The 26931-nt window shown below is 42.6% G+C and overlaps 1 protein-coding gene across 1 annotated transcript in view; it reads right to left on the bottom strand.

The window, feature by feature from the left end:
* BRINP2 (BMP/retinoic acid inducible neural specific 2) overlaps positions 1-26931 on the bottom strand; it is a 143713-nt gene that overhangs the window by 31917 nt on the left and 84865 nt on the right. The window lies entirely within an intron of this gene.

The following is a 26931-nucleotide window of genomic DNA, read 5'->3' as shown; positions in this document are numbered from 1 at the left end:
CCCAAAAGGACCACGTGGGACTGCCCTACAGTGTTGCCAAGGCTGGCAACACTATATGAGACCAAATGGTAAACATTCACACCAAACAAAGATGAAAAAGTGGAGGGGTTGAAGGGGTAGGGAAGCTAGATTTACAGAAATAGAACAACCAAAATTGAAACAATGAGAATATTGACACAATATCAAAAAATGTAACCAATACTATTGAACAATATGTTGAGAACTTATTAAATGGGAGCCTAATTTGCTTTGTAAATTACCAAAAGACACTATAAAATATTTTAAATTGAAAAAAATAATATGCCGTTATCTTGAAGTCCACTAAATTTGTTTTTCACCACAATAATCTTATAAAAGTGTTATTGTTATACCTATTTTATTGATAAGAAATGACAGTGAGAGAGGTGAAATAATTTGCAAAAAGTCACACAGTTAAAGGCAGCTTGCCATTTAAAGCTAGACATTCTCATTCTAGGGTTTGAACCATTTACCTTTCTGTTAACAGCCAGGCAAGTACCACTGCACTACCAGGGTCTCCAGTCATATTTAGCAGTGTAGAAGAACAAACGGAATAATAGTTTGCAGAGATGGGGGTCTAGTCGCAATTGGAACCTTACGGAAGTGATCAATCACCTACCCTGTCCTGAGTTTACCCATCTGTAAAGTCAGAAGTTTGGTCTCAAGAAACAGCTTTTAAAGTTTTAGGTGTCAGGGTCCCTTCCTGTCTTGAAAATGATTGAGTCCCCCATATTAGTCCATGGGTATATAGCTAGTGGGATTTACCATTTCAGAAATTAGGGCTGAGACATTTTAAATTTATTTATGTATTATGTCATTTAAAGACAACGATAAGCCCATGGGATGAACATAAATAACATTTTATGAAAAACACATGTTTGCAAGCAAAGCCAATTTAGCATTGCTTTGCATTTTTGCAAATCTCTTTAATATCTGGCTTAGTAGAAGACAGCTGTAGTCTCATATTTGCCTGTGTAGTTAATGCTTGCGAGAGGTTGTTTTGGTCAAAGCATAAGAAGAAAGTGTGGCCTCACAGAGATAATTCAGTTGAAAAGGAAAGGGGTATCTTAGTAGCCTTTTCCGTGAAGTGTGGGTGTTTTCTTTGGTACAATGTGACATTCCACAAATGAGAGTTTCTTAAAGAAGAATCTGACACTACAGCAGTAAAACTTTCATGCACTGGTATTGCAAAGATTCTGTTGGGCTACATTGAACTAAGCATGGATCTTTTTACCTTGCTTAGTTTGGTAACATCACACTTTGGTCATATGGGAAACAGGGTCAATGAGTTACACAGATACACCACATTTTGATACCTCACCATATAATATCACAAGTCACATTTGTGAGTACAACCATGAACCTTATCAGAAAGAAAAGTTTCAAATACTTGGAAGTCAAGTGCACAACAGAAAATACAAGCACTTCAAATTTTAATTTTTTGGAAAGCTTAAATATTATCATTGGCAATAAAAACAGGTCTACCTCTTACTTCTTTTTCAGAAAATGTCTGCCAAACACTCAAGTCTGAATAATCAAAGTGTGCATGTTTGTTTCAAGAAAACATAGTGTTCACTGAAAACAAGCAAACAAACTAGCGAGGTCAGTTCCTAAATAAAACATTCACAGTGTGTTTTCATAAGACAACCATTGTGCTTTGGCATGAGACAAAAGTGTTTTTTGTGTATTAGCATACATAATTCTAAAAAATTCGAGGGTCAGGATTTAATAAGATTTAATTTTACTGCTCTACTGGCATTCTCCTTAAAAAACAGTTTTATTGGCACATAATGCAAATATCATACAATTTGAGTCAATAGTTCAATCATATCAAGAAGAATTGTACAAACATTACTAATGGCATTCTTAAGTATAGCTGGCATATGGGTCATTGTGAGTCAGATTAACAAAATGGTTATATGTGTGTGTGTGTGTGTGTGTGTGTGCACGTGTCTGTGCAAAACAACATATAAAATATATCTAAGAGCAACAGGAAAAAAACTAGTAAACTAGTGTAGCAGAATGTACAAAAATATTTTTCAGGGAGAGGGTACGATCAAATAAATGTAGACAGCATGGATTATTTGCATAAAAATAAATGTATATACATATGTAAAATACAAACATATACACAAGCACACACACGTATATGTTGTTGTTGTTCGGTGCCAACCAGGTGCCAACAATCCATCATGACCCTGTGTACAATAGAATGAAGCTCTCCCCAGTCCTGAGTGAGCCTCACAATCATTGCTGTGTTTGAGCCTCCGGCCATCTCATTGAGGCTCTTTCTCTTGCTCTACAAGCGTGATGTCCTGTTTGGGCAAGGGTCCCTCCTGAGAACATCGCCCAGATAGGTGACATGAAGCCTTGCCATCTTCTAAGGGGCTCTCTGGCTACACCTCTCAGACACACTTTTTTCATTCTTCTGGCAATCCAGAGTACATTCCATATTCTTGGGCAACATCGCAAATCAAAGTGTCAATTCTTCCTTAGCCTTCCTTACAGCGCCATTTTCTACATGCATGTGTGTACGTTATATATTGTGTATATATCACATATGTGTACATGCTATATGTGTAACATGTATATGTGTAAGCATATACAGATTTTTCGAAAGTGCAAGTTTTCCATTGTCTCCCAGATTTTACTGTTAAGGATCACCTCTTCAGTCTCAGCAAAATCAAAAATCCCACTGCCTTCCAGTCGATTCTGACTTGTGGTGACCCTGTAGAACATTGAAGAGCTACTCCCTAGGGTCTCAGAACGTGTAAATCTTTCCAGAGCAGCAGAGAGCTGAGGAATGACTGGGAGATTCCAACTGCTGATTTTTGGTTCATATCCACCTGTGTAAGCCACAAAATAGAGTCTTCACGACCCATTCCCCTGCCCCAACTCTGCTCCTGTGGGCAGTGCTAAGCCTCGGTCAAACTTCAGAGTCCATGGAATGTCAATTACAGAACTGCAGAGAAATAAATAAATAAGGGAAAATGTATGTGCAACTGGAGGCTGTAGAATCCCTCCACTGGAGAGTGGAGAGAAAGGACATTCGCCAGACATTACTAAAGAAACAAAGCAAAATGAGTGGATAATAATGCATGGTTCCCGTGAAGTCTTAAAAAATGCCCACTCTGTGGCTTTATTTATCTAAGCAGATTCATAATAATACATTATTAGATATTTCCTTTGTGCAGGGAATGCTAAACTTTAATTAAAGCATGGGGTATTTATCAAAAACGTTTTCTGTCCCAAATCTCCTGGAAGAATTAAAAAAACAATTGCTGGATCTCAGTTCCAACTGGCTGGATGGGAAATAGATTCCCCTCATTGGCTAACTGATCATTGCATTGGTGAGAATCATAAAATCTGATTAACAAAAAGAAACCAGGGTCATCAAACCCAGCCTTCCTCCTTTGGGGTAGGCTATGTTTAGATGTTAACTAATAAAGAATGTCTATCTTAATATTTAGATTGCTAGGAAATAAACAATAAAGCAGTCTTCAATTTCCCACTATTTCACACATGATCAAAGGTCCTTGTTATAAGGAAAGTTTACCTTAGCATAGAAGTGGGTCTTACTTTAATGAAACACAATAAGCAAACATTGAGAGTCATGCTCAACACTTCGCCAACCTTCTTAGAGAAATGGCCTCTGACAGTCCTGTCTGAGAGAGCACCCTGTCCCCCGGCTCTGTTCGCCTGGTCATCTTTTAGTCAGTTAGTCACTTCTCCCGCGCATTATCTTTCTTTTCCACAGGAATATGCATTTGGATAACTGGGATTTTCCTTTCTTTCTTTATTTTCCTTTTTTTTCTTTTCTTGTCTCTTTCTGTCTTACCCAGATTGATATCCCCAGCATGTGGACACAGATTAGATATTCACTATATCTTCGTTAAGCGAGTCATTCTCCAACTCACTTACTCTATGCCTTAGCTCTTCTAACCTTTGTTGTTCGCAAATTATCAACATCTTGATTTTAGAAAAAAGAAAGTTGCAGGGATAGAATAAAGAGATGCTACAATCAGTTAGCAAATGAACCGGAAGGAAGGTGGAACATTTCTGAATATGTATACTATAGCACAAGGAAAATTTGGCTATATTTATAAAAATGTCATTGATGGTCACTGTTTTGTGCATGAAGTTTGCTTATATAAATCAAGGCACTTCTGGCATATTCTGTTGCATTATTAAAGCAAGTCTGGTCATCTTATATTGTCTTCAGTGAACAACTTTCAAGGACACCATACTTTGCTTTAACCACACTCCAAAGCTCCGTGACTAAAGGACCGGCATCCAGACTGTTCTGTGTGTTATATACAAATGTTAATAATCAGCAACTCCATCCCTCTACACCGGGTCTGATACGAGCCTGCCACACGCATCACATTTCACACTTGAAAATCTCCCAAAGCAACGGCAAGTCTGGAGCTTTGCACTTTGAATGGCTCTTCATTATCTCGTGTTCAGAATCAGTCTTAAAAAAGCATATGCTTCATTCAAACCAATAAATACGCTCAAATGAGGAAATAAAAGCTTAGAGAAGTAAGTAATTTACCTGGGTAAGTAAGTAAAATCACACAACTACCAAGAGGGAAAGTGGGGCTGTTAGAACTGAAAGAAACATTCAAGTGGTCCTTGCCAATCTCTTTCATATTGCAGTGTGCATTGAAAATCCTGTTTCTATGCCACTGGGAAAAATGAATAAGGCTGCTCAGACCAGAGGAGACCCACACAGGGAGTCCTAGGGAAAGAATGTTTTCCATATATCAATTATAGTAACCCACATTGCTTCAATTAAGCCATCATCCTTGTTTCAATTAAGACATCAAGTAAATCTCTATTTCAGTTTAGCCATTTCTCCTAAAATCTTCTCCTACTGTGTTTGTTGCACAGTAGTCAGAAAAAGCAAACATTACAAACGGGGGTGTTGCCCCCATGCCAAGTGCGTGTAGAACAAGGGAGCTCATTGCCTAAAAGGCTCACAGATCAAACCCTAGAGTGAACCTTCAGACCTTCAGTGTGTACTTACTTCCCTGCAGAAGATGCTCAATGCAATTCAAAAGGATACTTCAGCTAACTGCTTTAACTGATTGGGGATTTGGCCAATGTTCCATTTCATAGAATGCAAAATGAACCATACATGTTCCTGCCAAAGGGCCAGCATACCCATGAAAATGATTAAAAATAATGAAAACCAAGTCTAGAAAAGGCATAGTCCAGATATCTCTATCTATAAACACGTTAAAGCAGAAACAGTTGCCATCCAGCCAACTCTGACTCATGTGATAACCTGGTGTGTGCCAGATCAAAACTATGCTCCATAGATTTTTAAGGGTTGGTTTTTCAGAAAGAGATAACTTTTTTCCAGGTGGACTTGATCTTTCAACCTTTTGGTTAGTAATTGAGAGGATCCTCTATTTGAACTATCCAGGGATGTGTATGTATCTATACAGGTACTCACCCATCTTTCATATTAGTTTTTCATACACATCAGTCTCTTCCACTATCCAAACTTAGAGTGTTCCTATAAAACGTTTCATAAAGCCAAAATGGTGTAAAGCAAAGAAGCAATTCCCATGAATTTATAGCAGAAAACATTTTTATTAACACTTTTATTGTGAATTGGGTGAAGGTTTACAGAGCACATCATCAATTTTACAATCAACAATTCATATACATCTTGTTTCGTGTCATTCATTGCATTCCCTGCCATGTGCCATCATGTATCCCACTTCCTTCCTGTGTTTCCTCCTATGAGAAAACGTTTGGATTATTCCCAGCCACAAAAGACATAAGCAGGCCAATCATACTAAATGATACACAGCACCTACAATAACAGACCCACTTCAAAGTCATGGTGGCCTGATGCTGCAGGTACTTTCCAGGGAAGAAGTGTGCACACTGCCTCTTTGGCAGCTCACTGCATGGACATTTTTGAATGCAAGTTTTACATTTTTCATTTTTTGGTAAAAAAAAATAATAAAATCTTCTGAATTTTCTTTTGGCTAGCAAACATAAGGACTAATATAGACCTTTGATAAAATTGAAGTGCATAAAGCAAATTTTTTGAAAATCAGGTGTGTTAGGCTGAATTCTCTAGCGAAGCAAAAGCAGAGATGCCTCTATGTTGACGTACATAGAAGGACATTTACATCAAGCAATAGCTCACAGCATTATAACAGTGAGTAAGTCTAATCCGGTGCAAGTCAGTGGATCAGATATCAAGGTGAAAGTTTCTCCTGGCTCGTGTAGTTGCAGGGGCGAATGAACCACGAAATAGGAAGATGAAGCAGGAAGACCTGCTGGTGGATGCAAAGTTGAATGAATTCAGTGTCAGTAGTAAACTGACGGTTCCTGGGATCGGCAGACAATATGACAGGAGGTCAACAAACCAGATGTAGGATCCAGACCCACAGAAGTGACAAGCTTTCCCACAGAGCCTGCTGAGAAAGGAGCAGACCATACCCCAAAGAGTCTTTCTTCCAGTTGCATCAAGAGTGTGATCTGATCAAAACGGCTGCACTCAACCACAACTACTGGCTGATCACAGAGCTGATTATATTAGAATAGATCCCAACATGAAGTTGATTACATTGCATTACATCACATCATGGAGAATTCCTGCCCAATGACTGAGAACCCCAGCCCAGCCCAGTTGACACAAAACCTAACTATGACAGCAAGGAATACCTATATGATCATAATTATTTTGTTCCAAACTAATACTAATGTTCCAGGGGACCAATAAACTCTACTTCTTGTTGTATATGAGTTCAGGGGTCTCCCCAGAATCCAAAGGGGCCCTACAGTAGGATAATCGAACCACATCCATGCCAAGCATCAAGCAACAGGCACTTCAGCAGGGCTTTGGGAGTGGGCCAGCTCTAGGTTTGAACCAAAAGGGTCTCTGGTAACAACAGCAAGAGACTATATGGGTTTGTTGTTGTTGAGAGCCATTGAGTCAGTTCCAACCCACAGTGACCTTATGTACAACAGAACAAAACATCGCCCAGTCCTGCACCATCCTCACAACTGGTCTGATGCTTGTACACACGATTGCGGCCATAGTGTCAATCCATGTCCTTCAGGGCCTTCCTCTTCTTTGCTGCCCCTCTACTTTATGAAACATGATGTCCTTCTCCAAGGACTTGTCTCTCCTAACAACGTGTCCAATGTATGCCAAATGAAGTCTCACCATATGCCTCTAAGGACTACTCCGGGTGTACTTCTACCAAGACAGACCTGTTTGTCCGTTTAGCCATCCCTGGTGTTTTCCATATTCTTCCCCGACACCAGAACACAAATGCATGGAGCCTATACGGCATTCCTTATTGTCAAGTCATGGCTACTGATTGTGGTGTCACCAGCCACTCAGCAACACTGTGCTTCTCCACCTTACCCAAGGTCAACCAGGAATCTGTCAGCAAGCACCCCCTGTGCCAGCCTCACAGGGCTCCTGTTAATGGTAGCCTCCGGAAAAGCACGGCTGGGGTTTTCCCTCCCAGGTGCTAGTTACCGCAGCTGCACATGGAAGCACCACTTTCTGGGTTTGTAAACTGAGAGCATCAAGCTGGCTCCATGATGAGCTATTCAATACCCATGAAGCTTGCCTCCCTAAGAAGTCTCAAAAAAAAAGGTCCATCGTTTGAAAACAAAGCAAAACTATAGATACTCCCTTGAAACCGAACTCTACGAACAATGGATATGACTGTCGAACATGTGGGCGAGTGTAGTGAGATCTCTTACTATGAGCCTGATTATTCTGTTACGAGGTTTCTAATCGACATCTTCTATTATCTTTCTATCTCTGTGTGGGCAATATGTCCAGGCCTATTTCCAAGGCCACTGATGTGAGTGTCCTTAACAAAGTCACATTTTCTGTAGACTCTCTCCACTGCTCTGGCCTCCTGCAGGCTTGGCATCGTCCTATTCAAGTGTCAGTGTCCCCTGGAGTGTTTGGAGTCATTTGTTCCTCCGGAGTTAGACTCCGGGCTGGGTTCTGGGGAGGTGATCAATGCTGTTTCCTGCAGTGCCAACCAATCACCTGCTCACTCAGGCGGGGTTTCTCAGAATAGGCTCTGGGCCTCCCGGAGAGGTGGGAGGGAGGAAGTCCTAAGGCATCCAGGAAGCCTAGCGTGCCCACTCCCCAAAGCTGCTTTGTAATCGATGTCAGGACCAGTGGGATGTCAGGATAGAAAATGTTACCATTCCCTATTTTTTAATCCTTCTGATTGGCTACAATAAGCTCTCCTTTAAAGCATTTACCACCACCACTTACACGCCAGCCCCCGCGGCCCCGTCACCACCACCTCCTCCCTACTCGCCCCACCCCCCTACTTTAATGGACATTGAGAGACTGCAGGCCTGAAAGTGACTGAGCTATCATTCTCCAAGCACTTGTTGTGGGATGCACCAGACTTGTACGAAAATCTATAGCTGGTTTTCCTTTTAAAAAATGAAGGAAGACCCAGGACAGGCTGATGAATAAACTATTTAAGAATTTAGAGAAAAAAGGGATGGGTTTGTCTAAAGTCAAGGACTGGAATAGTTTTCTTGTCATTTTCCGATGACTTTCCTTTGTCAACCTGAACTGTCAACCAGAGACTGAGGGTCGGGGGAAGTCTCACAGACCAGCAGGTAGGCAAGCGTCCTTATGTGCAGAAGCTACCTTAATCATGGGAAGTTGCCGATTTGACATGGGAATTGGAACAGTACTGCTGGGTCCTGACTGTATTGCTGCTTTTCCCGCAGAGCCTTCCCTTCATCCTTCCACCCTGCCAGTGCACAGAGCTCCCAACACAGAGCTTCATCCACCAAGCTAAGAAATTAGGATCTTTCCCTTGTCACAGAGTTGATATTCTTCATCTTGAACTAGTCACATGAATAAGACTAGCCAAAGCCAAAGGCACGCTGGTTATTTACCTCGGTGACTCAGCTACAATGAGTTCATGCTCTCCCTCTGGACATTTTCGGGACTGAGCCTATATCTCATGCTTTGGCTCCTACACAAAAAGCTATATATCTAGACACATCACATCATGTGGAGATTCCTATCTCAACAACACACTACTGTAATGTACTTGGCTATCAGAACCTTTACTGCTATAATGAATCAGACAAGATTAATCTGAGCTATAAAAAGAAATGATAATAAGAACCATAATCTCTTATATATTGGCATGCTGCTATCCTTAAGTTGGGAGGGTTTATTTTTACATATTTAAGTTTCAAACCATGTTCACACATGCTCAACTAGTTTAACCATATAAGGACCTCGGGAGAGAGGAAATGGCAAATGTATTACTCAACAATTAACCTGTTCTAGGTTATAGAGAAACCGAGAGAAGTGACTAGCTCCAAGCCTCAGCTGGAATAGTAGAGGCCGAGTTTGAGAAGAACTCAGTCCATGTAACATATGAGCCCTGGTAGTGTACTGGTTATGCCCTGGACTATGATCCACAAGGTCCACAGTTTGGAACCATCAGCAGCCCCTCGAGAGAAAGAGCTTTCTACTCCTGTGTAGAATTATAGTCTTAGAATCTCCCAAGGGCAGTTCTACCCTGTCCTATCGGGCCACTATGAGCCGGCACTGACTCAGTGGCCATGAGTTTGGGTTGCACTTGGTCCATGAGGTGCATTCAATTTCAGGAACCATTGTATGCCCCTGTGGCACATCCCAGGTTACCCTTGCATCGTGTTTACCACTATGGCTGGGAGGAGTGCGCAGGCAGAAAAGCTTCGGCCCAGCTTCCACTCCAAAGGTATTTGGTTCAATCGTATCTTTGCCCCATCCGTTACTCTAGAGGCACAAGAACAAAGATGAGGCTCCCCTCCCTTGATGTCCTCAAGCCCCACTCCTTCTCACTGTCTGAACAAAGACCTCAAGAAGCCTGGCATGGAAGTAATTTAGCAGCCTGCTGTGTACCCAAAACAATGGCCCATAAACAATGATTGGCCAATTTCATTCTAATCTTCCCGATTTTGCTCTAATTAAAATAAAGCTGCAGCTTTCAAACAGTTTAATTAAGACTGATTGGGAGCTATGAGGAGAGGAGACTCAAGTTTGAGGGAGGAAGTTGAGATCACTTTACGGCAAGTTCCACCCTGCCCTGATGGGGTTCAGGGACTCGGAGTGGGTGGTGTGATGAAGACTCCGTGTGAAATGCAGCAAGCATATTGGAACAAAAACTAGTAGATTGGCAAGATCAGAAGAAGCTCAAAGGGAGGCTAAGGTAGATGCCTCAGCTCTGCCTCTGCTTCTCAGACTTCACTTGTTCAGCTGTGGAGACATTGGCCCTCCTCACCCCACTTCCACTCCTGCCGACCTTGACTTTGCTCAGCAAGCTGATGTCACAGGCCACGCATGCTTCTCCCCTCAGATGCCTGTGTGGGCTTCCCGCTATCCACTTGACTCCAAGAGAACTCCCCTCGACAAGTTCTTGTCCGTTGCAATGGAAGAGCCCTTCTACTGTTTAAATGCATTTACTTTTTATACAGACGACCCTTCTTTTGGACCCAATATTTTTAGTTCCTTCAACAGACTTTTCCAACTATTTGTCCCGCATTCTCATCCTTCTCTGATTATAACACAATTTGTTGATGCATTTCTAACGGTGGCAACAAAAATGGCACCCCAATCCGACAGATATGTATTGAGCTGCTGAGAGTACCATAATTTTTATTTCTCTCCCACATGCAAATGAATCCCCACCCCATATTCAAATTAAAATACCATACGCAAATAACACAACATGCATAAGAACCTAGCATTTTGCAGGGGGGTTGTGTGGCTAGCAAAATAATATATGATCTACATGTTTTTTGCATAAAAATATTTAAAGCTAAAATGGATGATCTGAGTGCAATGTTAACATCAGTAATATTACCACTGTCATGGTTTCTACTCCCTGAGGGCCTGGATTGACAGTCATGGAGCTAGGTACTTTATAAATCTATTTTGCAACCATCACTACTGTCTTCCGAAGGTAAGTGTGGTGAACAGAATCACACTCTCGCCTCTATTAGAGTACCCTTTTACATGTATCTTTGCAGAATCAGATACCTGTCCAGCTAAAGTTTTTCCCCTCCCCATTGATACTGGATTTGGCTGGGTGACTTGGCATTGGACATTGGAATATGGACAGAATGATGGTAGGTCAAGTCTAGGCCAGGTCCTTAAATAGCAATGTCTGTTTTTTTTCCTGCCTGCCTCTCTGCAATCGCCAATAGAATGTCTTCCCCCAGCTTCTTTGGCAGCTGGCCTTTCATCTGGAGGCCAGAAGAAACAGAACTGGAGTAAAGACCCAAATGCCACCCTGAAGAAGTGGCCGGAAGCGCAAACCAGAGTGAGGCTAAACGATGATCGGGTTAAGCTACTTGTTATGAACATAATCGTTTGGTGATATATACCAGAAGTTTTAGTCCTATTGTAGAAGTGAGCTAGCTGAGACTCATAATTTAAGTGTGTTAGTCAAGGACACATAGCTAAATAAGAAATGGCAGGAGTTCATATTTCTGTTCCACCATGCTTTCTTTAATGATGCACCTGAATATTATATTCACTTTTTTTTCAGTTTTTTTTAAACATTTTATTATATTCATTTCTTTAAGGGAGAAATGTATTCCTCTGGTCAATTGGTGGTGGTGGCGTGTGCCACTGCATTTCAATTCCGACTTACGGGGACTCTCTGGGACATTCCTCTGGGCTAGCTGTCTTTCTTGTCTGTCAGCGTTCCGTGGAGAATTCTGAGGCCCAAAGGAAGGCGGAGGGACTTGATGGAAAGTGCCAGTCCTGAAGGGTTTCATGACGCAATCTCCACTTTTCAATCCTCCCGATCCATTGCATGGGAGTGTGACTTAAGGAGAAATAGAAACTTTTGCTGGGTTGAGTCAAGAAATCCCAGTGGCAGAGTGGTGAAACGATGGTGAATGGATCAGCTCCTACCCACAAGTTCCCAGCGACCTCACCAGCCGCTCTGTGGGGGAGAAAGATGTGCCAGTCTGGTGCTGAAAAGATTTATAGCCTTGGAAACCCTTTGGGTTATTATGAGTAAGATCAACTAAATGTCAGTAGGTTTGGTTTGTGTTAAATCATTGTGATTTGGTGTCTAGTTATGCCAGCAATTAACCAACTCTGGCTATTATTACCCTCCTAATATTAAGGCAGGACCCCTGGTATACAAGGTCAGCAGTTCGAAACCATCAGGTGCTCCACAAGAGAAAGAGAAGGTTTTCTCCTCTCTGAAATCCACAGGAGCAGTTTTCCCCTGTCATGCAGGGTTGCTCTGGGTTGGCATGGACTCAGTGGCAATGATTATGTCTTTCTGGCTTGAGTGTCAACCAAGGGAGCCATCGTGGCGTGGTTGCTAACCACAAAGTCAGTAGTTCAAAACCACCACCTGCTCCATGGGCAAAAGATGAGGCTTGCTATTCCTGTAAAGATTTACAGTGTCAGACAACCACAGGGGAAATTCTACCCGGCCCTTTAGGGTCACTATAAGTCAGAATCAACTTGATGACGGTGAGCGAGAGTATTAATTCAATATTCCAGCCTGGAAAAGTAATCTCAATTTCCTTTCACTTACCCATTTTTAATATCCCTGTGGTCAAAAAGCTATTCTTCATTTTCTCTTCAGCTCAATAATATTTCTACAGAGATATGTCTTCTTGCTTTCTAATTCTAGTGGGTAATAGTATTGGTCTTGGGGTTTTAATTTTATGCTATGGGATCTCAGTGTCTGAGTTTGCTCCACTTGTCACAGTTGTGGATTTATTTTGAGTTATCTGTAACTATAAAATCAATGGATTGATTAACTCAGGCTACAGTTAAGGAGAACAATATGTAGATTTGAAGTGATACATTGGGTGAATGGCGATTATAGTACAAATAGTTTCATTGAGTAAGATTACCTCTTCTTTCTTTCATGTTTTCCAATTAATCTTTCTCACCATTGTCCCTTTCATCCACTTCTCTAGATTTCCTGCTCTAAAGATGCCAGAGTTCTGTGTAGACCCCTCACCAAAATAGTATGCATAGAATGGGAGGAAATTGCAGCATGAAACTCACATTCTTTGAAAAAGCCCAGACTAACTGGACTCATTATGGTCGCCGAGACTGTAACTGTGATACCCTTTAAGTTCTGAACCGAAATCATGCCTCTGGAACTGAACTCAGCTACTCAGAGACTGACTCATAGTATGAACAGAATCATTTGTGCATACTACTGCTGTGCTCCATAAAAAGTAGAAAACAGAATCATCTATATGAGACCAAATGGTAAACATTCACACCAAACAAAGATGAAAAAGTGGAGGGGGTGAAGGGGTAGGGAAGCTAGATTTACAGAAATAGAACAACCAAAATTGAAACAATGAGAATATTGACACAATATCGAAAAATGTAACCAATGTTATTGTACAATATGTTCAGAACTTATTAAATGGGAGCCTAATTTGCTTTGTAAATTACCAAAAGATACTATAAAATATTTTAAATTGAAAAAAATAATATGCCGTTATCTTGAAATCCACTAAATTTGTTTTATCACCACAATAATCTTGTAAAAGTGTTATTGTTATACCTATTTTATTGATAAGAAATGACAGTAAGAGAGGTGAAATAATTTGCAAAAAGTCACACAGTTAAAGGCAGCTGACTTGCCATTTAAACCTAGACATTCTCATTCTAGGGTTTAGACTCAAGAGCATGGGTTCCAAAACTTATTTGACCTAATGCCTCCTTTTCAGGAAAAAAAATTACTCCGTGCCTGCCTGGCAATTTAAAACTTTTCTACTTTAGTTCATAATCCAGGGACAAGTATAAATAGCAGCTTTTGCTGCCTTCCTGGAATCATTCCAGTACCTCCAGGGGGCAGTACCACCCGCTGGTGGAGTCTCAACCACGCGTGTAATACTGCTTTCCTCTTCTTATAACTCCGCCACAGAACATGCCAGTCTGTCTTCCACAATGATTCTGTTCTTTTGTTACGTTCTAAAATACGCTAGACATAAAAGCTTGGAGCTGAAAACATAAAATGAATTAAGATGGGTTCCTTGCTAGGAGTCCATCACTAAGGAAAGAGCTAAAAGGGATAAATAGGCAGGTTAGTAGATAAGTAGGTCAATTGGTAGAGGCACAGAATTACCTCTAGAACAGAGCCATGAACAGAGCGGTGGGGAGTTTAAGGTGAGAAAAATGAAGCCTCTTAGAGGAGTTGCAGAGATTTCACAGGAAGGGGTGTTGCACGTGACAGGTGAATTGCTGCTCTGCAGACAGAGCAAATGGGAAGAGTTTTGCAGGCAGAGGCACTGGGCTATGCAAAAACACCGGATCTAAAGGAGTCTTGTGTCTGGGTGAACATGGAACTGTTTAGAGAAACTAGAAGAAGAACTAGCAAGAAGAAATAATGGAGCACAGTCGAGGGCACGGGGCCAGGATTCATTGAATATTTGCTGGAAGAGGGAATGGAGGGATTTTGCAGGGATTTAGATACTAAAAAAGAAGAAGAAACGCATTTGAGGTTTATTTTTCAGGCAATGAGGAACCACAGAGAGCTTTATATAGGCTAGATTAGCAAAGAGAGAGAAATTCAAGTGGCAAATAATCATGAAAGAAGAAGAAAACGTGATTGTCTTAGAACGATGCTTCTGACATGAAAGTCACACAGTTCAGATGAAGAACAGAGAGGGAGGAGAGACAGGGTTGCAGTAACTGGGTGGAAGGTGTTATCTGTAAGCATGAAAAGAATATAGAAGAAGAATATGAACTAGGACGAGTTCAGTTCCAGACTTGACTTTGGAGTCAAATATACGTCTGCCAAACAAAACTTAAAAGGATGTCAATTCTTTGAGAAGCTGAGAAAAAGCCAGGAAGTTGTCCTACATTGAATTTCAATTAGGGACCTGTGTTCTTACAAGTTGAGGGCACATGTCCAACTTTTCTTGAACCATGGGTTTCTTTGTTGCAGGGCACCATTATTTTGGAACATAAGGGAAAAAATCAACAGAGCAAGAAGTTGACTCCACACGCTTAGACTTAGGATGACCTCAGGTTCGAGTAAACCCACCGTGCAGCCCACAGACAGGGCTTGGTAGGTGCTTACGTGCCTCTGCAGGTGCAGAAGAACTCATTGCCCTGCCTGCCCCTCCAGTGTGCCCATGACCCAGGACCACCTCTGTGAATCTTCAAGCACTGTGTAGAATTCAAGAAGTTATAAAAATATGGGAATAGGAAAACATCTGACCTGAACAACTTCAGAAAGGTAAACTGACATTGATCTGGGGCAAAATCCTTGAGTACTCTGAAAGTTGGACAAGTGAGAAAAATTCCTTCAGAAGCAAATTTGGTTCAGAAGAAAACATTATATCAAAACAAATGTTCTTCTATATTCTCTATGAAGGGAGATGGAAGAGAGTTGGCAACACAACGTAGGTCGAGAGGGGAGAGAAGAAGGAGGGGCGAGAAGAGAACGTCAGAGGCGGGCAAAGAGTGAAGAGACTCTCTAGGGGAGGCTACCGAGTGCTAACAACTCTAAGAATCAAGCAAACTACTATCTGTCTTCACATATCTCAAGACCTGCTGTGAAGAAGACACACTTAGAGAAATAAGAGAGAGCGGAGCCAGGACCAGAAAGTGGAAGTTATGGCAAGAAAGACTATGATTCAATTTCAGAAAGATCTTTAAAACATTTGGGCTGTTCAGTGGAGATTGGCTCCAGTAAGAACCTCATGACAGGAATTGTTTAAGCCAAGTCTGGCTGACCACCTGCTTGGGGATTTTTCGAGTAGTTGCACTGGGTGAAAAATAGATGATTTTAAAGTTTTCGTCCAATTTATGGACTCTGGTATGACTCAGCTCTGATCTGCAACTCACACGTTGTTAGGCTTGCTTGCACCCGGACACTTGCAGCTTTGGCCTGTTGTCCAATCATTAAGACCTCTGCTCTGTGGTACACACTTCTAATCTCTGGCTTGCTTGTGATAGGCCGCACCAAAACCCACAGAGCCCTGCTTAACAAAGAGCACACAAAAAATACATTACCCAGTTCTACATTCACATTCTTGTGGCGAGAGTCACTTGAGCTTGAATGCCTAGGTAAACCAGGCCAGTATTCAATGATTTAGATGGTCTCCCCTGCCCTCCACAGTGCCTTTATTTAACTTTGAACTTAGAACACAATACAGAACCCACTGAACAAGAAACTGATTCAACAAGCTGAAGTTTACCTCTGTTACTAGTAAACCAACTATGCAGCCCATGTCGAGGGATCATTAGATGTTTACGTGTCTCTGTGGATTCAGGAGGGCTCACTCCCCAAAGAGTCTTCCTTCCTGTCCCTCCTCCGTCACCAGCATGTCCCCAGGGAAGGGACAGGCTCTCCTGGCACACAAGGAAAATGTAATTGTAGCAAAGGGTTTATTGCAGCACTGGTTCTGGGCACCTCCTTTTTCTCCCAGCAGGGCCTCCGACCTGGCCAGGGACCTCTTGCTCACTGACTCATTTAGACTTCGTGACCTTGTGTGTCCATGAGAGGGCAGGGGAAAGAAGTCCCAGCTACTCGGCCTTTTCCTCTCCTTATGTTCCCCCTAGAGTTATCGGTGGAAGCCCAGGGTACGTGGCAGGATCACAGCACAGACACCAATGTTGTCACTATAGGAAAGACCACATTTACAAACTAGCCCATAAGCTGAAGTGTTTTTCAGCACCAAAGGCTTCTCTTCCAACCGGTTTTGTGTGTTTATAGATCAGTCCACCACTTGTCTGTCAGTTTGTCATACCGTGGTAGCTTGAGTGGTGCTCTGATGCTGGAAGCTATAGCACCAGTGTTTCAAATGCAAGCATGTCTCCCATAGTGAATAGGAATCAGAGGAGCTTCCAGAGTAAGCCAGACAGAAGAAGGACCTCGAGATCTACTTCTAAAATGATTGGCTGATGAACCCTTTATGGATGGCAGGAAGACATGGTCTGATATAGTGCTGGAAGATGAACCCCTCAGGGTGCAAGATGCGCAAACCCTGACTGGGGAAGAGCTGTCTCCTAGATGTGGACGTGACCTTAATGGTATACATAGAGTAAAGCTCAAAGGGTCTGCATACTCCTGTGCTATGGTACAGCTCACAATGAGCAAAAAACAGGAACAGTCACAGAGAATTACATGTGTATGTATTTCATATGAATCTAGGAATATTGGAAGGTGTTAGAAATGAAATGAAATGAATAAAGATATATATAGGCATTAACAAACTGGTATTAGCCATTTTCAATTGAATAATTGTATGGGTCATTATATTAAAAAATGACAAATTGAAGAGGAATTGTGTTGAATTCAGCATCAAAAAGAACGCTTAATAATCTATACTGAAGTATCATTCTGACAATTTCCATATGCCTCTAAGAAAGATCACTTAATATGACTATTATTTAAATTTGTACACTAAGCACTATTGCAAAAAAAAAATAACCAAATTCTTCCGTATGAAATTGATCAAACATACAATCAGGGTGCATTGATAACTATTTCATGACTAAAACAATGAAACTTAAAAACCAAAAAAGGAAGATTTGTTTTGTTTTGTTTTTGAATGTGACCTTGGTAACAGACATGCCACCAGCAATCCCATGATGGAATTTTGCATCACCAGTAACCTAGTCATATGTTTTTAATCAACATGAGTGGTGAGTATACAAGTAGAAGTCACCAAATGGAAAAGTCAGGAATAAAATCGATCACTTTTGTGAAAAGAGACTATGGAAAATGTAGATATTATCAGTCAAAACAAGGCCAGGGGCCAGCTGTGGAGAGACCATCAAGTGCTCATATTTAAGTTCAAGAAAATAGAGGAAAGGAGTAGGAGGCAAAGGGCATATATAGAACCCTAAATGCAGACATGTATGTATGTAAATATATTTAAGATTATGGGGGAAATGGACCTATGTGCATATATTTATAGGTTTAGTAGTAGGGTGGCAGGTAGACATTGGGCCTCCTTGTGCGCATTCCCTTAATACAAGAGCACCTTGCTCAGCTAAACGGTCATTTCATGATACCCACCTTCCCCACATAAACACTGAAGACGAATGTGTGCATAAGTAAGTGTGGTGAAGAAGGCTGATGGTGTCTGACTATTGAAAGATATAGCATCTGGGATCTTAAAGGCTTGAAAGTAAACAAGCAGCCATCTAGCCCAGAAGCAACAAAGACCATATGCAAGCAGCACACCAATATGTGTGATCATGAAGGGCCGATGGAACCAGGTTTCAAGCACCAAAGGCGGGGGTTGGGGGGTAGGGGTGGGATCATATCATCGTGAATGAGGGTAGCGCGTGATGGGGACCCAATGCCCATCAGCACACAACTGGATATCCCTCACTGAGGGGTATGGGGAGGAGAGGAGTCACTCAGGGTTCAGGGTAGCAATAATGAAACTCACAACCTTCCACTAGTTCTTAAGTGCTCCCTCCCCCCAACTATCATGATTCCAATTCTGCCTTGCAAACCTGGTTAGACCAGAGGATGTGCGGTGGTGCAGGTGGGAACTGGAAACACAGGGAATGTAGGACAGATGAACCCCTCGGGACAGCGGTGAGAGTGGCGATACTGGGAGAGAAGAGGGGTTAGAAAGCGGGAATCAATTACAAGGATCTACACATAACTCTCTCTCTGGGGGATGGGCAACAGAAGGGTGGGTGAAGGGAGATGCTGGGCAGTGTAAGATAAGATAAAATATTAATTTATAAACTATTAAGGGTTCATGAGGGAGGGGGGAGCAGGGAGGTTGGGGAAGGGGAAAAAGGAAAATGAGGAGCTGATGCCAGGAATCCAAGCGGAAGGTGAATTTTGAGGATGATGAGTGCAACAAATGTATAAGTGTGCTTTACACAATTGATGTATGTATGGATTGTGGTAAGAATTGTATGAGCCCCAATAAAATGATTTTTTTTTAAAGTGTTCAAAAGCCAAGATGTCACTTTGAAGACTAAGGTGCACCTGACTCAAGGTAGAAAAGGACATGATGCATCTGAATTATGGTGTGAGTGAAAAATATTGGCTACATCATGGATTGTCAGAAGAACTAACCAATCCGCCTTGGAAGGAATAGAGCCAGGATGCTCCTGAGAAGGGAAAATCACGAGGTTCCATCCTGAATACTTCGACCACGTTATGAGGAAGAACAAGTCTCTGGAGAAGGGCACTGTGCTTGGTAATTAGAGGGTTAGCAAGAGACATAGTAGGTGCAAACAGTTGGCTCAAATATAGAAATGACTGGGAGGATGGCACAGGGTTGGGCAGTTATGCTTTGAATTGGCCACTCTGGGTTGGAACTGACTTTTCACCAACTAACAACATAGATCAACAGTTATCTGATTCTAAAGTCAGAAGTAAGAATTTACTTAACTCTGGATTTTTATATGCCACTGACAGACAAAAAATAAGACACTGCATCTCCGACACGGCATTAAGCATCTTTACTGCAGTTGATGTAAAAATCCAATTTATACCACACCCTTGTAGAAACAACACAGTTATGCAAAGCTGGTAGATATAGAATTCACTGCAGGTAAATTGTTTCAGCAAGGTATTTTTGTGATCTTCAGATTCACTGAAGGCTCCCTCCTACGCAAGACTCCCCAGAGCCCACGGGTAGATAGAGAACGATGGTGACAACAGAGAACTTCAGGTTCTAGGAGTGGGATGAGCCACCCTCTAGTCTCCTAGGCCCCAACATTCTGCTGCCAAGAACATGCAAAAAAGAAGAGTCTTAGAGGCATAAAGCCCAAGCACTTACCCAGGGAAGCACCAGCTGGCTTGGCACATTCAATATTCCATGTACAGATCATGTACTCAACTCAATAAGAATCACTCAGTGGCCAGGTCCCCTCCTTTCTGAGTGAGTGCTGCTTCTGCAGCTTACTGGTTGTATGACTTAAATCCCTCGAAAATTCAGGGTTCTCAGCCCTCAGAGGAGTGTGCAAATAGTATACCCGTTGCAAGGTTATGAGAAGAATGAACTGGATTAATGAATATCAGTTGAAGTTGCTGATGGTTGCCGTTGAGTGGATTTGAACTTAGAGGAAACGCATGCATGAAGAGAGAAACCGTCCCATCAAGTTCTGCAGGCTGTGACCCTTCACAAGCAGGTCATCGGGCCTGGGAGCCTCTGGAGGTTTTCACGTCACTGATCTTTCAGCAAGTAGTTGAGTGCTTAATTGTTTGCACCACTCGGGGACTCCATATTAATCATTAGCACTTAACATTGTATCTATAAGTGCCCAGTGTATATTATTGCTGTTAGAAATGTTAGTAATATTTCTTAGTATAAAGGGAATCTTTTGATTTATTTCCCTAAGCAAAATAGAACTTTTGCCCACCTCTTTTACCTGCTCAGAACCATCTGCTGTCTTTTTTTTTCTTACTCTTTTCCCCTGAGAGAATCATCGGAGAGATGAAGGAGCATCTGCTGCCATTTGGGCCAGGCTTCGAGTCAGTGAATTAAGATCCCAGCACTCACAAACACATTGTCTTGACTCCTGCTGCCTCTTGGACATACATGCACTCAAGTGGACACACTGCCCTCATCCCTTCCTCCTCCCCACAGCTGACTCCATGGGCAGAGGTCCGTGAGAAGATGGCCTTCTGCCCACCCTCTTCCCAATCTCAATGATGGTGTCTTACTGAGGAGTAGGTAAATCTGTCAGATGGGCAAACAGGATGAAATGGTCTTTCATTTGAGGTAGGGGTAGGCCTGGGCGTATTGGAATTCTTCTTTCAGACTTAGGCCTGAACCTACATCTCCAACCCAAATTGGTAAAATTGCATGCACTCCTTTCTCCTGCATCCCCACGTGTGCAGACTTAGCCTGGGGAGGAGGAAGAGTGGATGGCACGGGAGCCATTCTCCTCTCACCACAGCATTTTGCACCTCTTCACAGACCCGCGGAGGGTGCCATCGCGTGCTCCCATGTGTCATCCTTGAGAGGAGAGTGCCCCAAGGATCGGGCAATGTCTGATGCCCAGCCGAGTCCCAGGACTGGCTGCATGGCTCACACGTACCGAGGGTCAATAAAGGTATCCTTGGTGAGCAAACCTCCGCCATGTGGCCCTCATTGTCCTAAGCTCGGTGGATGGAACTGATTGTCTTGTAGTGGATATGTAGCAGAAATTGAATTCGAGAGAGAGAGAGAGAGAGAGAGAGAGAGAATCCCTGATCGAGAAAACGTTCTTCTGTTGGCAAGAAAAAAAATCGTATGACAAATCAGTGTCCTCCTTCTGCTTGTATCTGTGAGTTGACAGCCTCTAGATGAAGCATACCTCATTCCTTTCTACAGATACTCGAATCTAAGTAGCAGTTCATTCATGAATAAAATTAATTATTTCCTGAAGCAAAAATTAATCCTCTTTTCCTTTGCCTGACTACCTCCAGATCTCTCCGCTAAATCTTACCTGAAAACAAAACTGAGCTTGCCTTCTCCCCTCGGCTGTGTTGGATCCTCTTGGTGTCGCGTGTACATTTTTATTTTCACATTTCGTTGTCATCACAGCCCATCTTGGCGATGTTACCTCAAGCCAGAATGGCTAAGACAGGCATGGGCACAGTTGGGGGCAAGGGCTGCACTGTGTAACACTGAAATCCTGAGAATGCTTTCTGATGGAAATCTGTCACCAGTCACTGAGAACTTGCTTCTTCTCTGCACTTTGAGATGCTGCATTCCAATGCTTTCCTGTGCATTTGCTGTCACTCAAACTGGACTGCAGAACTTCTGGAAATCACAGAATCCGTTCTTCTCTGTATTTTGTATCCTACCAGAGTGCCCAGAAAAGGCCTTGGGTGACACAAGTGGTTTTCATTCAAGTACTAACCTAAAGGGTGGTGGTTCAAGGCTACTGTTCAAGCAGCACCTCTACAGAAAGGCCCGGCAATTTGATTCCACAAAGAATACAGACAAGAAAATCCTCTAAAGAAACTCTACTCTGGAGCACCTGTGGTAACCATGAGACAAAGCGGACTCTGAGGAATGGAGTGCACTGTTTTTGGTTACGGCTCCTAGGATAGCGTCACACACCAAGGGAGACACTCCACAACACTGCTGAGTGGACCAGGTGAGCCAATGCATGATGCAATGAGCTTACTCTCTGTGCAGGCTGAGACCGTGTCAACTGAGCTGGATCATTGTTCAAAGGAGGTTGTGACTTATGCTAGAAGCATTCCCCCCTGATGAGACCTCACATAATAGCACTTCCATGATGAGATGGGTACGAGCAGTCAACCAATTAAATCGAGTCTTCAGGGTGCTTTCTATATATGTGAACTCTTGGAGAAAACTCTCCTGCTTTTGCTTGATCTGCGTCTTGCATCCAGTTCATCATTATCTAAGCTACAGTTCTTTGAACACGAGCCAAAAGTCTGCCCTATTGTCTGCCAATCCCGGGAGTCTCTGGCCTTTGCAGCCTGTGAGTCAGCAGCTTGCCATAGTACCTACTGACCTTGGATTCATTTGCCTTTGGCATCAGTAGCCTGCTGTATGATGTTCTGATATTGGGTTTGTTGGCCCCTGCAACTATGTGAGTCAGAAGTCTCCAGCCTGACATCTGGTACACAGACTTGGAACTTAACAGCCTCTTCAACTGTTCGAGCCATTTTCTTGAGATAAATTTCTATGTACACATACATACATGTGTGTGTGTATGCGCTTCACTGCTTTTGCTTCTCTAGAGAACTCAGCATAAGACATTCTGAACCCATTTTTTTTTTTTTTTTTAGGCATAAGTGATATTGAGCTTTCTGTGAAACCAGGGTCCTTACTGGTTCTTAAGGCACTGCTTAAGATGCTCTCACTAGGTGAGAAAGTAAAAGTAGGGGGGCAGGCAAAGAACCCAGGATATTATAATTGTAATAAAGGGAGTTTACTCTCTGAGTATTCAGGATCCCAGCCTCAGATGGTTTGACTCCATCATAATCAGTTATTGGAGAAATGCCCAATTGTATGGCTTGAGTACCGGCTCTGCACCTTACCTATTGTGTGGCTTAAATCCCTTTAAAATACAGTGCCTCATACTCTATTTGTTCAAGGTAGAAATTAAAGGAATTGCCTTTGGGCTTACCTTCGCCACACGTGCAGTTACTTTGACATTAGACTTTGCTTACCCCTGATGCAGGAAAATGCCATTCCTCTCAACAGTAGAGCTTTTTGAAATCCTATCCTAGAAGGAATCCATGTCAGAGACACTTTGGGAATTTGGGAAGGACAGGATATGACAACAAAAGCACCATGGGGGGACACGGAGATTCACTTTGTGGCATTCACCTTGGACACACAGCACTGATGGCTCAGTTCCCAGACCACATATCTCACTCCCATGCCCTGGGCCATAGGAGACCTTTGTTTCCAGCACCATGCTCCAAGCTCTCCACCCTGTGGGCTTCAATTCATCCCTCAAAGTTTTATACAGACCTCACCTCTTTAGTTCAGCATTCCTTGACTATTCCCTGCAGAGTAACAGCATTTTCTCCAGGGACAGATTAACTAATAAGCATGGTAAACATGAACTTACCTATCCTTACTTACTAATCAGTAGTAAACAGTTCACATGGGTTTCCCCACATCAAAATCCAAGCCAAACTCACTGCCTTCACATGGACTCTGACTCATAGTGCCCACAGAGAGAGAGCAGAACTGCCCCGCAGGGTTTCGAAGGGGCTATCTGGACACGGGCAGTCTGCCCCACCTTTCTTCTACAGAGCCCTGCTGGGATTGAGGCGCCAACTTTGTGCTTAGCAGGCCAACACTCAACCCACTGCCTCCGGAGGGCTCCTTTATCACATCACCCCAGCCCGCTGCCATGGGGCAATTCTGACTTATTGCAATGACAAAGGACAGAGTGGAGCCGCTCCCCAGGGTTTCTGAGGCAGTTTCTCACAGGAGCAGGAAGCAGCATCTTTCTCCTGGAAAGCAGCTGGTGGGTTCAAACTGCTGACCTTTGGGTAACCATCAAGGCAACTTTTCCCACATCTTTGATGTGCTTCAAACAAACCCAAACAATCACACTTGTGAAACTGTGGTCAGTAGGGAAGCACAAGTCAGCCCGCATTCACCATGCTTACTGTGTCCTCTCTCTCCAGTGTTCTGCTGTGTGTGTCCTATTAGTGGGAGAACTGTGTCCCCTTGTTGGTTCAGATCTAGTCGAACAACAATCACAGAGTTGACACTCGGAGTTATCAATTGAATGAATACGATTGCCCTGAAGCTCTGATTTACAGGCAGTCCCCAGGATATAAGCAGTGGACTTCAGGACAACTCCTACTTTCCCTTTGAGGTTATATAATTTACTCAAATTTTGAAATGATTGGATCTACCCTGACTCATAACAAATTCATCACAATCACCTTCACTTACACACGTGTGTTAAGTTATTGAAAAGGCTTTGAGCCTTTTGTTGCACTAACCAGTGTTTTCCCAAGTGGGTGATACTGTCATCTGGGGGGGGGCGGTGTCTGAAATGATCTAGAGGGGCTGCAAAAGCCAATTTTCTATGCTTTATGTTTGATATAGGCTATTGTGCAAAAGGTTTTAATTGCCAGGGGGGCACTGGGATTTTTTTCCCCTAAAAAGTATGTGTGTGTGTGTGGTGGGGGGTGGGGGGGTTAGACCACGTTAGTTTGGGGACCTAGACACTAAAAACAAAACTTACTGCCATTGAGTAGATGTCAGTAAAGACCCTGGAGGACAAGGTAGAGTTTCCCTAGGAGTTTCCGAGATTGCAACTCTTTTCAGGAATGGAAAGTCCAGTCTTGCTCCTGTGGACTGGCTGCTTGTTTCAAACTGCTGACCTTGCAGTTCACAGTCAGGAATAGCCACTGAATCACTCGGAGTCCTTCTAAATGTACCAAACTAAAGCCAAATAAGAACTATATGCACCTATTTCACTTACCTACAGAGTCCACTCAATCACTTGTCTATCAATTTATGGTACTATGGTTGCTTGTGTGTTGCTGGGATCCTGGAAGCTAGGCCATTGGTATTTCGAATGCCAGCAGGGTCGCCCAAAGTGAACACGTTTCAAGAGAGCTTCCAGACTAAGAACGAGTGGCAGAACACGGAGAACGAGTCCGCTCCCCACATCAGTGGAAGAAGCGGCTGACACCCGTATGCGCTCATCTTGGAAACATTGTCAGATACTGAAGGCCTGACGAATGGATGCACAACAGTGTCGGTGATAGTGCCAGAGGATGGGCCCCGCAGACGGAGGGCCCTCAAAGTGTGCCTGAGAGTGACCTGATTTCTCGGGTGGTGACAGTGATGTGAGTCAGGTAAAGTCAGGTAAAGGAGTGGAACCCTCAGGATCATCATTTGCTCATGGGAGCATGACTCAAGATGGGGAGAAACAACTACACAAAGCTGCTGAAGATCAGAACAGGGAGTGTGCAAAGTACGAATCTAGGAACATTGAAAGTTTTCAAAACTGAAATGGAATACATAGAGATAGAAATGCTAGGCATTAGTGAGCTGAAATGGACTGAAAGTGGTCATGTTGAATTAAAAATTCTATGAGTTACGATGCGAGGAATAACACAATTAAGAGGGATGACTGACATGGCATTCGTTGTCAAAAAGGACACTCCAGAATCCATCCTGAAGCACAATGTTATCTGTGATAGGCGGTATCTTCCCGCACAAGAGAACTAAAGCTAATGGAAGGAATGATGAAGCCAAAGAGATGAATAGAAAATTTCCGAAGGCAGCTCCAGAAGACAAAATAAAATATTAAAATGAAACGTGTAAAGACCTAGAATTAGAAGAATCAAAAGAAAAGAGCATACGCAGCATATCTTAAACTGAAAGAACTGAAGAAAAACAATGTAAGCCTCGTATTGCAATCTTTGAAAGAGTCTATGGGAAAATATTGAATCCCGCAGGAAGCATCCAAAGAAGATGGAAAGAACATGCAGAGTCACACAGTAAAGAATACTCTACTCAACATGCCACCATTTCAGGAGGTAGCATATGAGCAGGAACCAGTGGTGCTGAAGGATGAAGTTCAAACTGAACTGAAAGCATTAGTAAAAAAACAAGGCTCCAGAACTGACAGAATACCAATTGAAATATTTCAACAAGCACTGGAAGCACTGACTCATGAATGTCAGGAAGCATGGAAGACAGCTACATGGCCAACTGACTACAAGAGATCCATATTTGTCCCCATTCCAGAGAAAGGTCACCCAACAGAACTCAAATTAGAGAACAATATCACTGGTATCATATGCCAGTAAAATTCTACTGAAGATCATCCAACAATGATTACAGGAGTGCATTGACAAGGAGCTACTAGAGAGTCAGGCCAGTTTCAGAAGAGGATGTGAAACAGGAGATATCATTGCTGATATCAGATGTATCTTGACTGAATGCAGATACTATCAGTAAGATGCTTACTCCATGTTTTAGTGATTATTCCAAGGCACTCGACTCTGAGTCATCACGAACGACGGAGGGCTATGAGGCAGTTGTGGTAAGGGAACAAAGGCAAACTTCTTGGCTTAAAATCACGAAGGTGTGCGTCAGGGTTGTATCCTCACACTCTACTTATTCAATCTGTCTGCTAAGCAAATCATCAGAAAACCTGGATTATATGAAGAAGAATGTGGCATCAGTAATGAGGGAAGGCTGATTAAAAACCTGAGATATACCAATGACTCACCTTGGTTTGCTGAAAACAAGGAGGACTTGAAGCACTTGCTGATGATCAAGGATTGCAGCCTTCCGTATGGATTATGACTCAGTATAAAGAAGACTAAACTCCTCATAACTGGACCAAGTAGTAACATCATGCTAAGTGGAGAAAAGGTTGAAGTTGCCATGGATTTTGTCTTGCATGGATCCGCAATCAATGCTCATAGAGGCAGCAGCCTAGATATCAAAAGG

Source organism: Echinops telfairi, unplaced genomic scaffold (genome assembly GCF_000313985.2).
Source record: "Echinops telfairi isolate 266 unplaced genomic scaffold, ASM31398v2 ScPeMD7_7424;HRSCAF=8462, whole genome shotgun sequence".
Lineage (NCBI taxonomy): Eukaryota > Metazoa > Chordata > Mammalia > Afrosoricida > Tenrecidae > Echinops > Echinops telfairi.
This window is presented reverse-complemented; position numbering and strand designations above follow the sequence as displayed.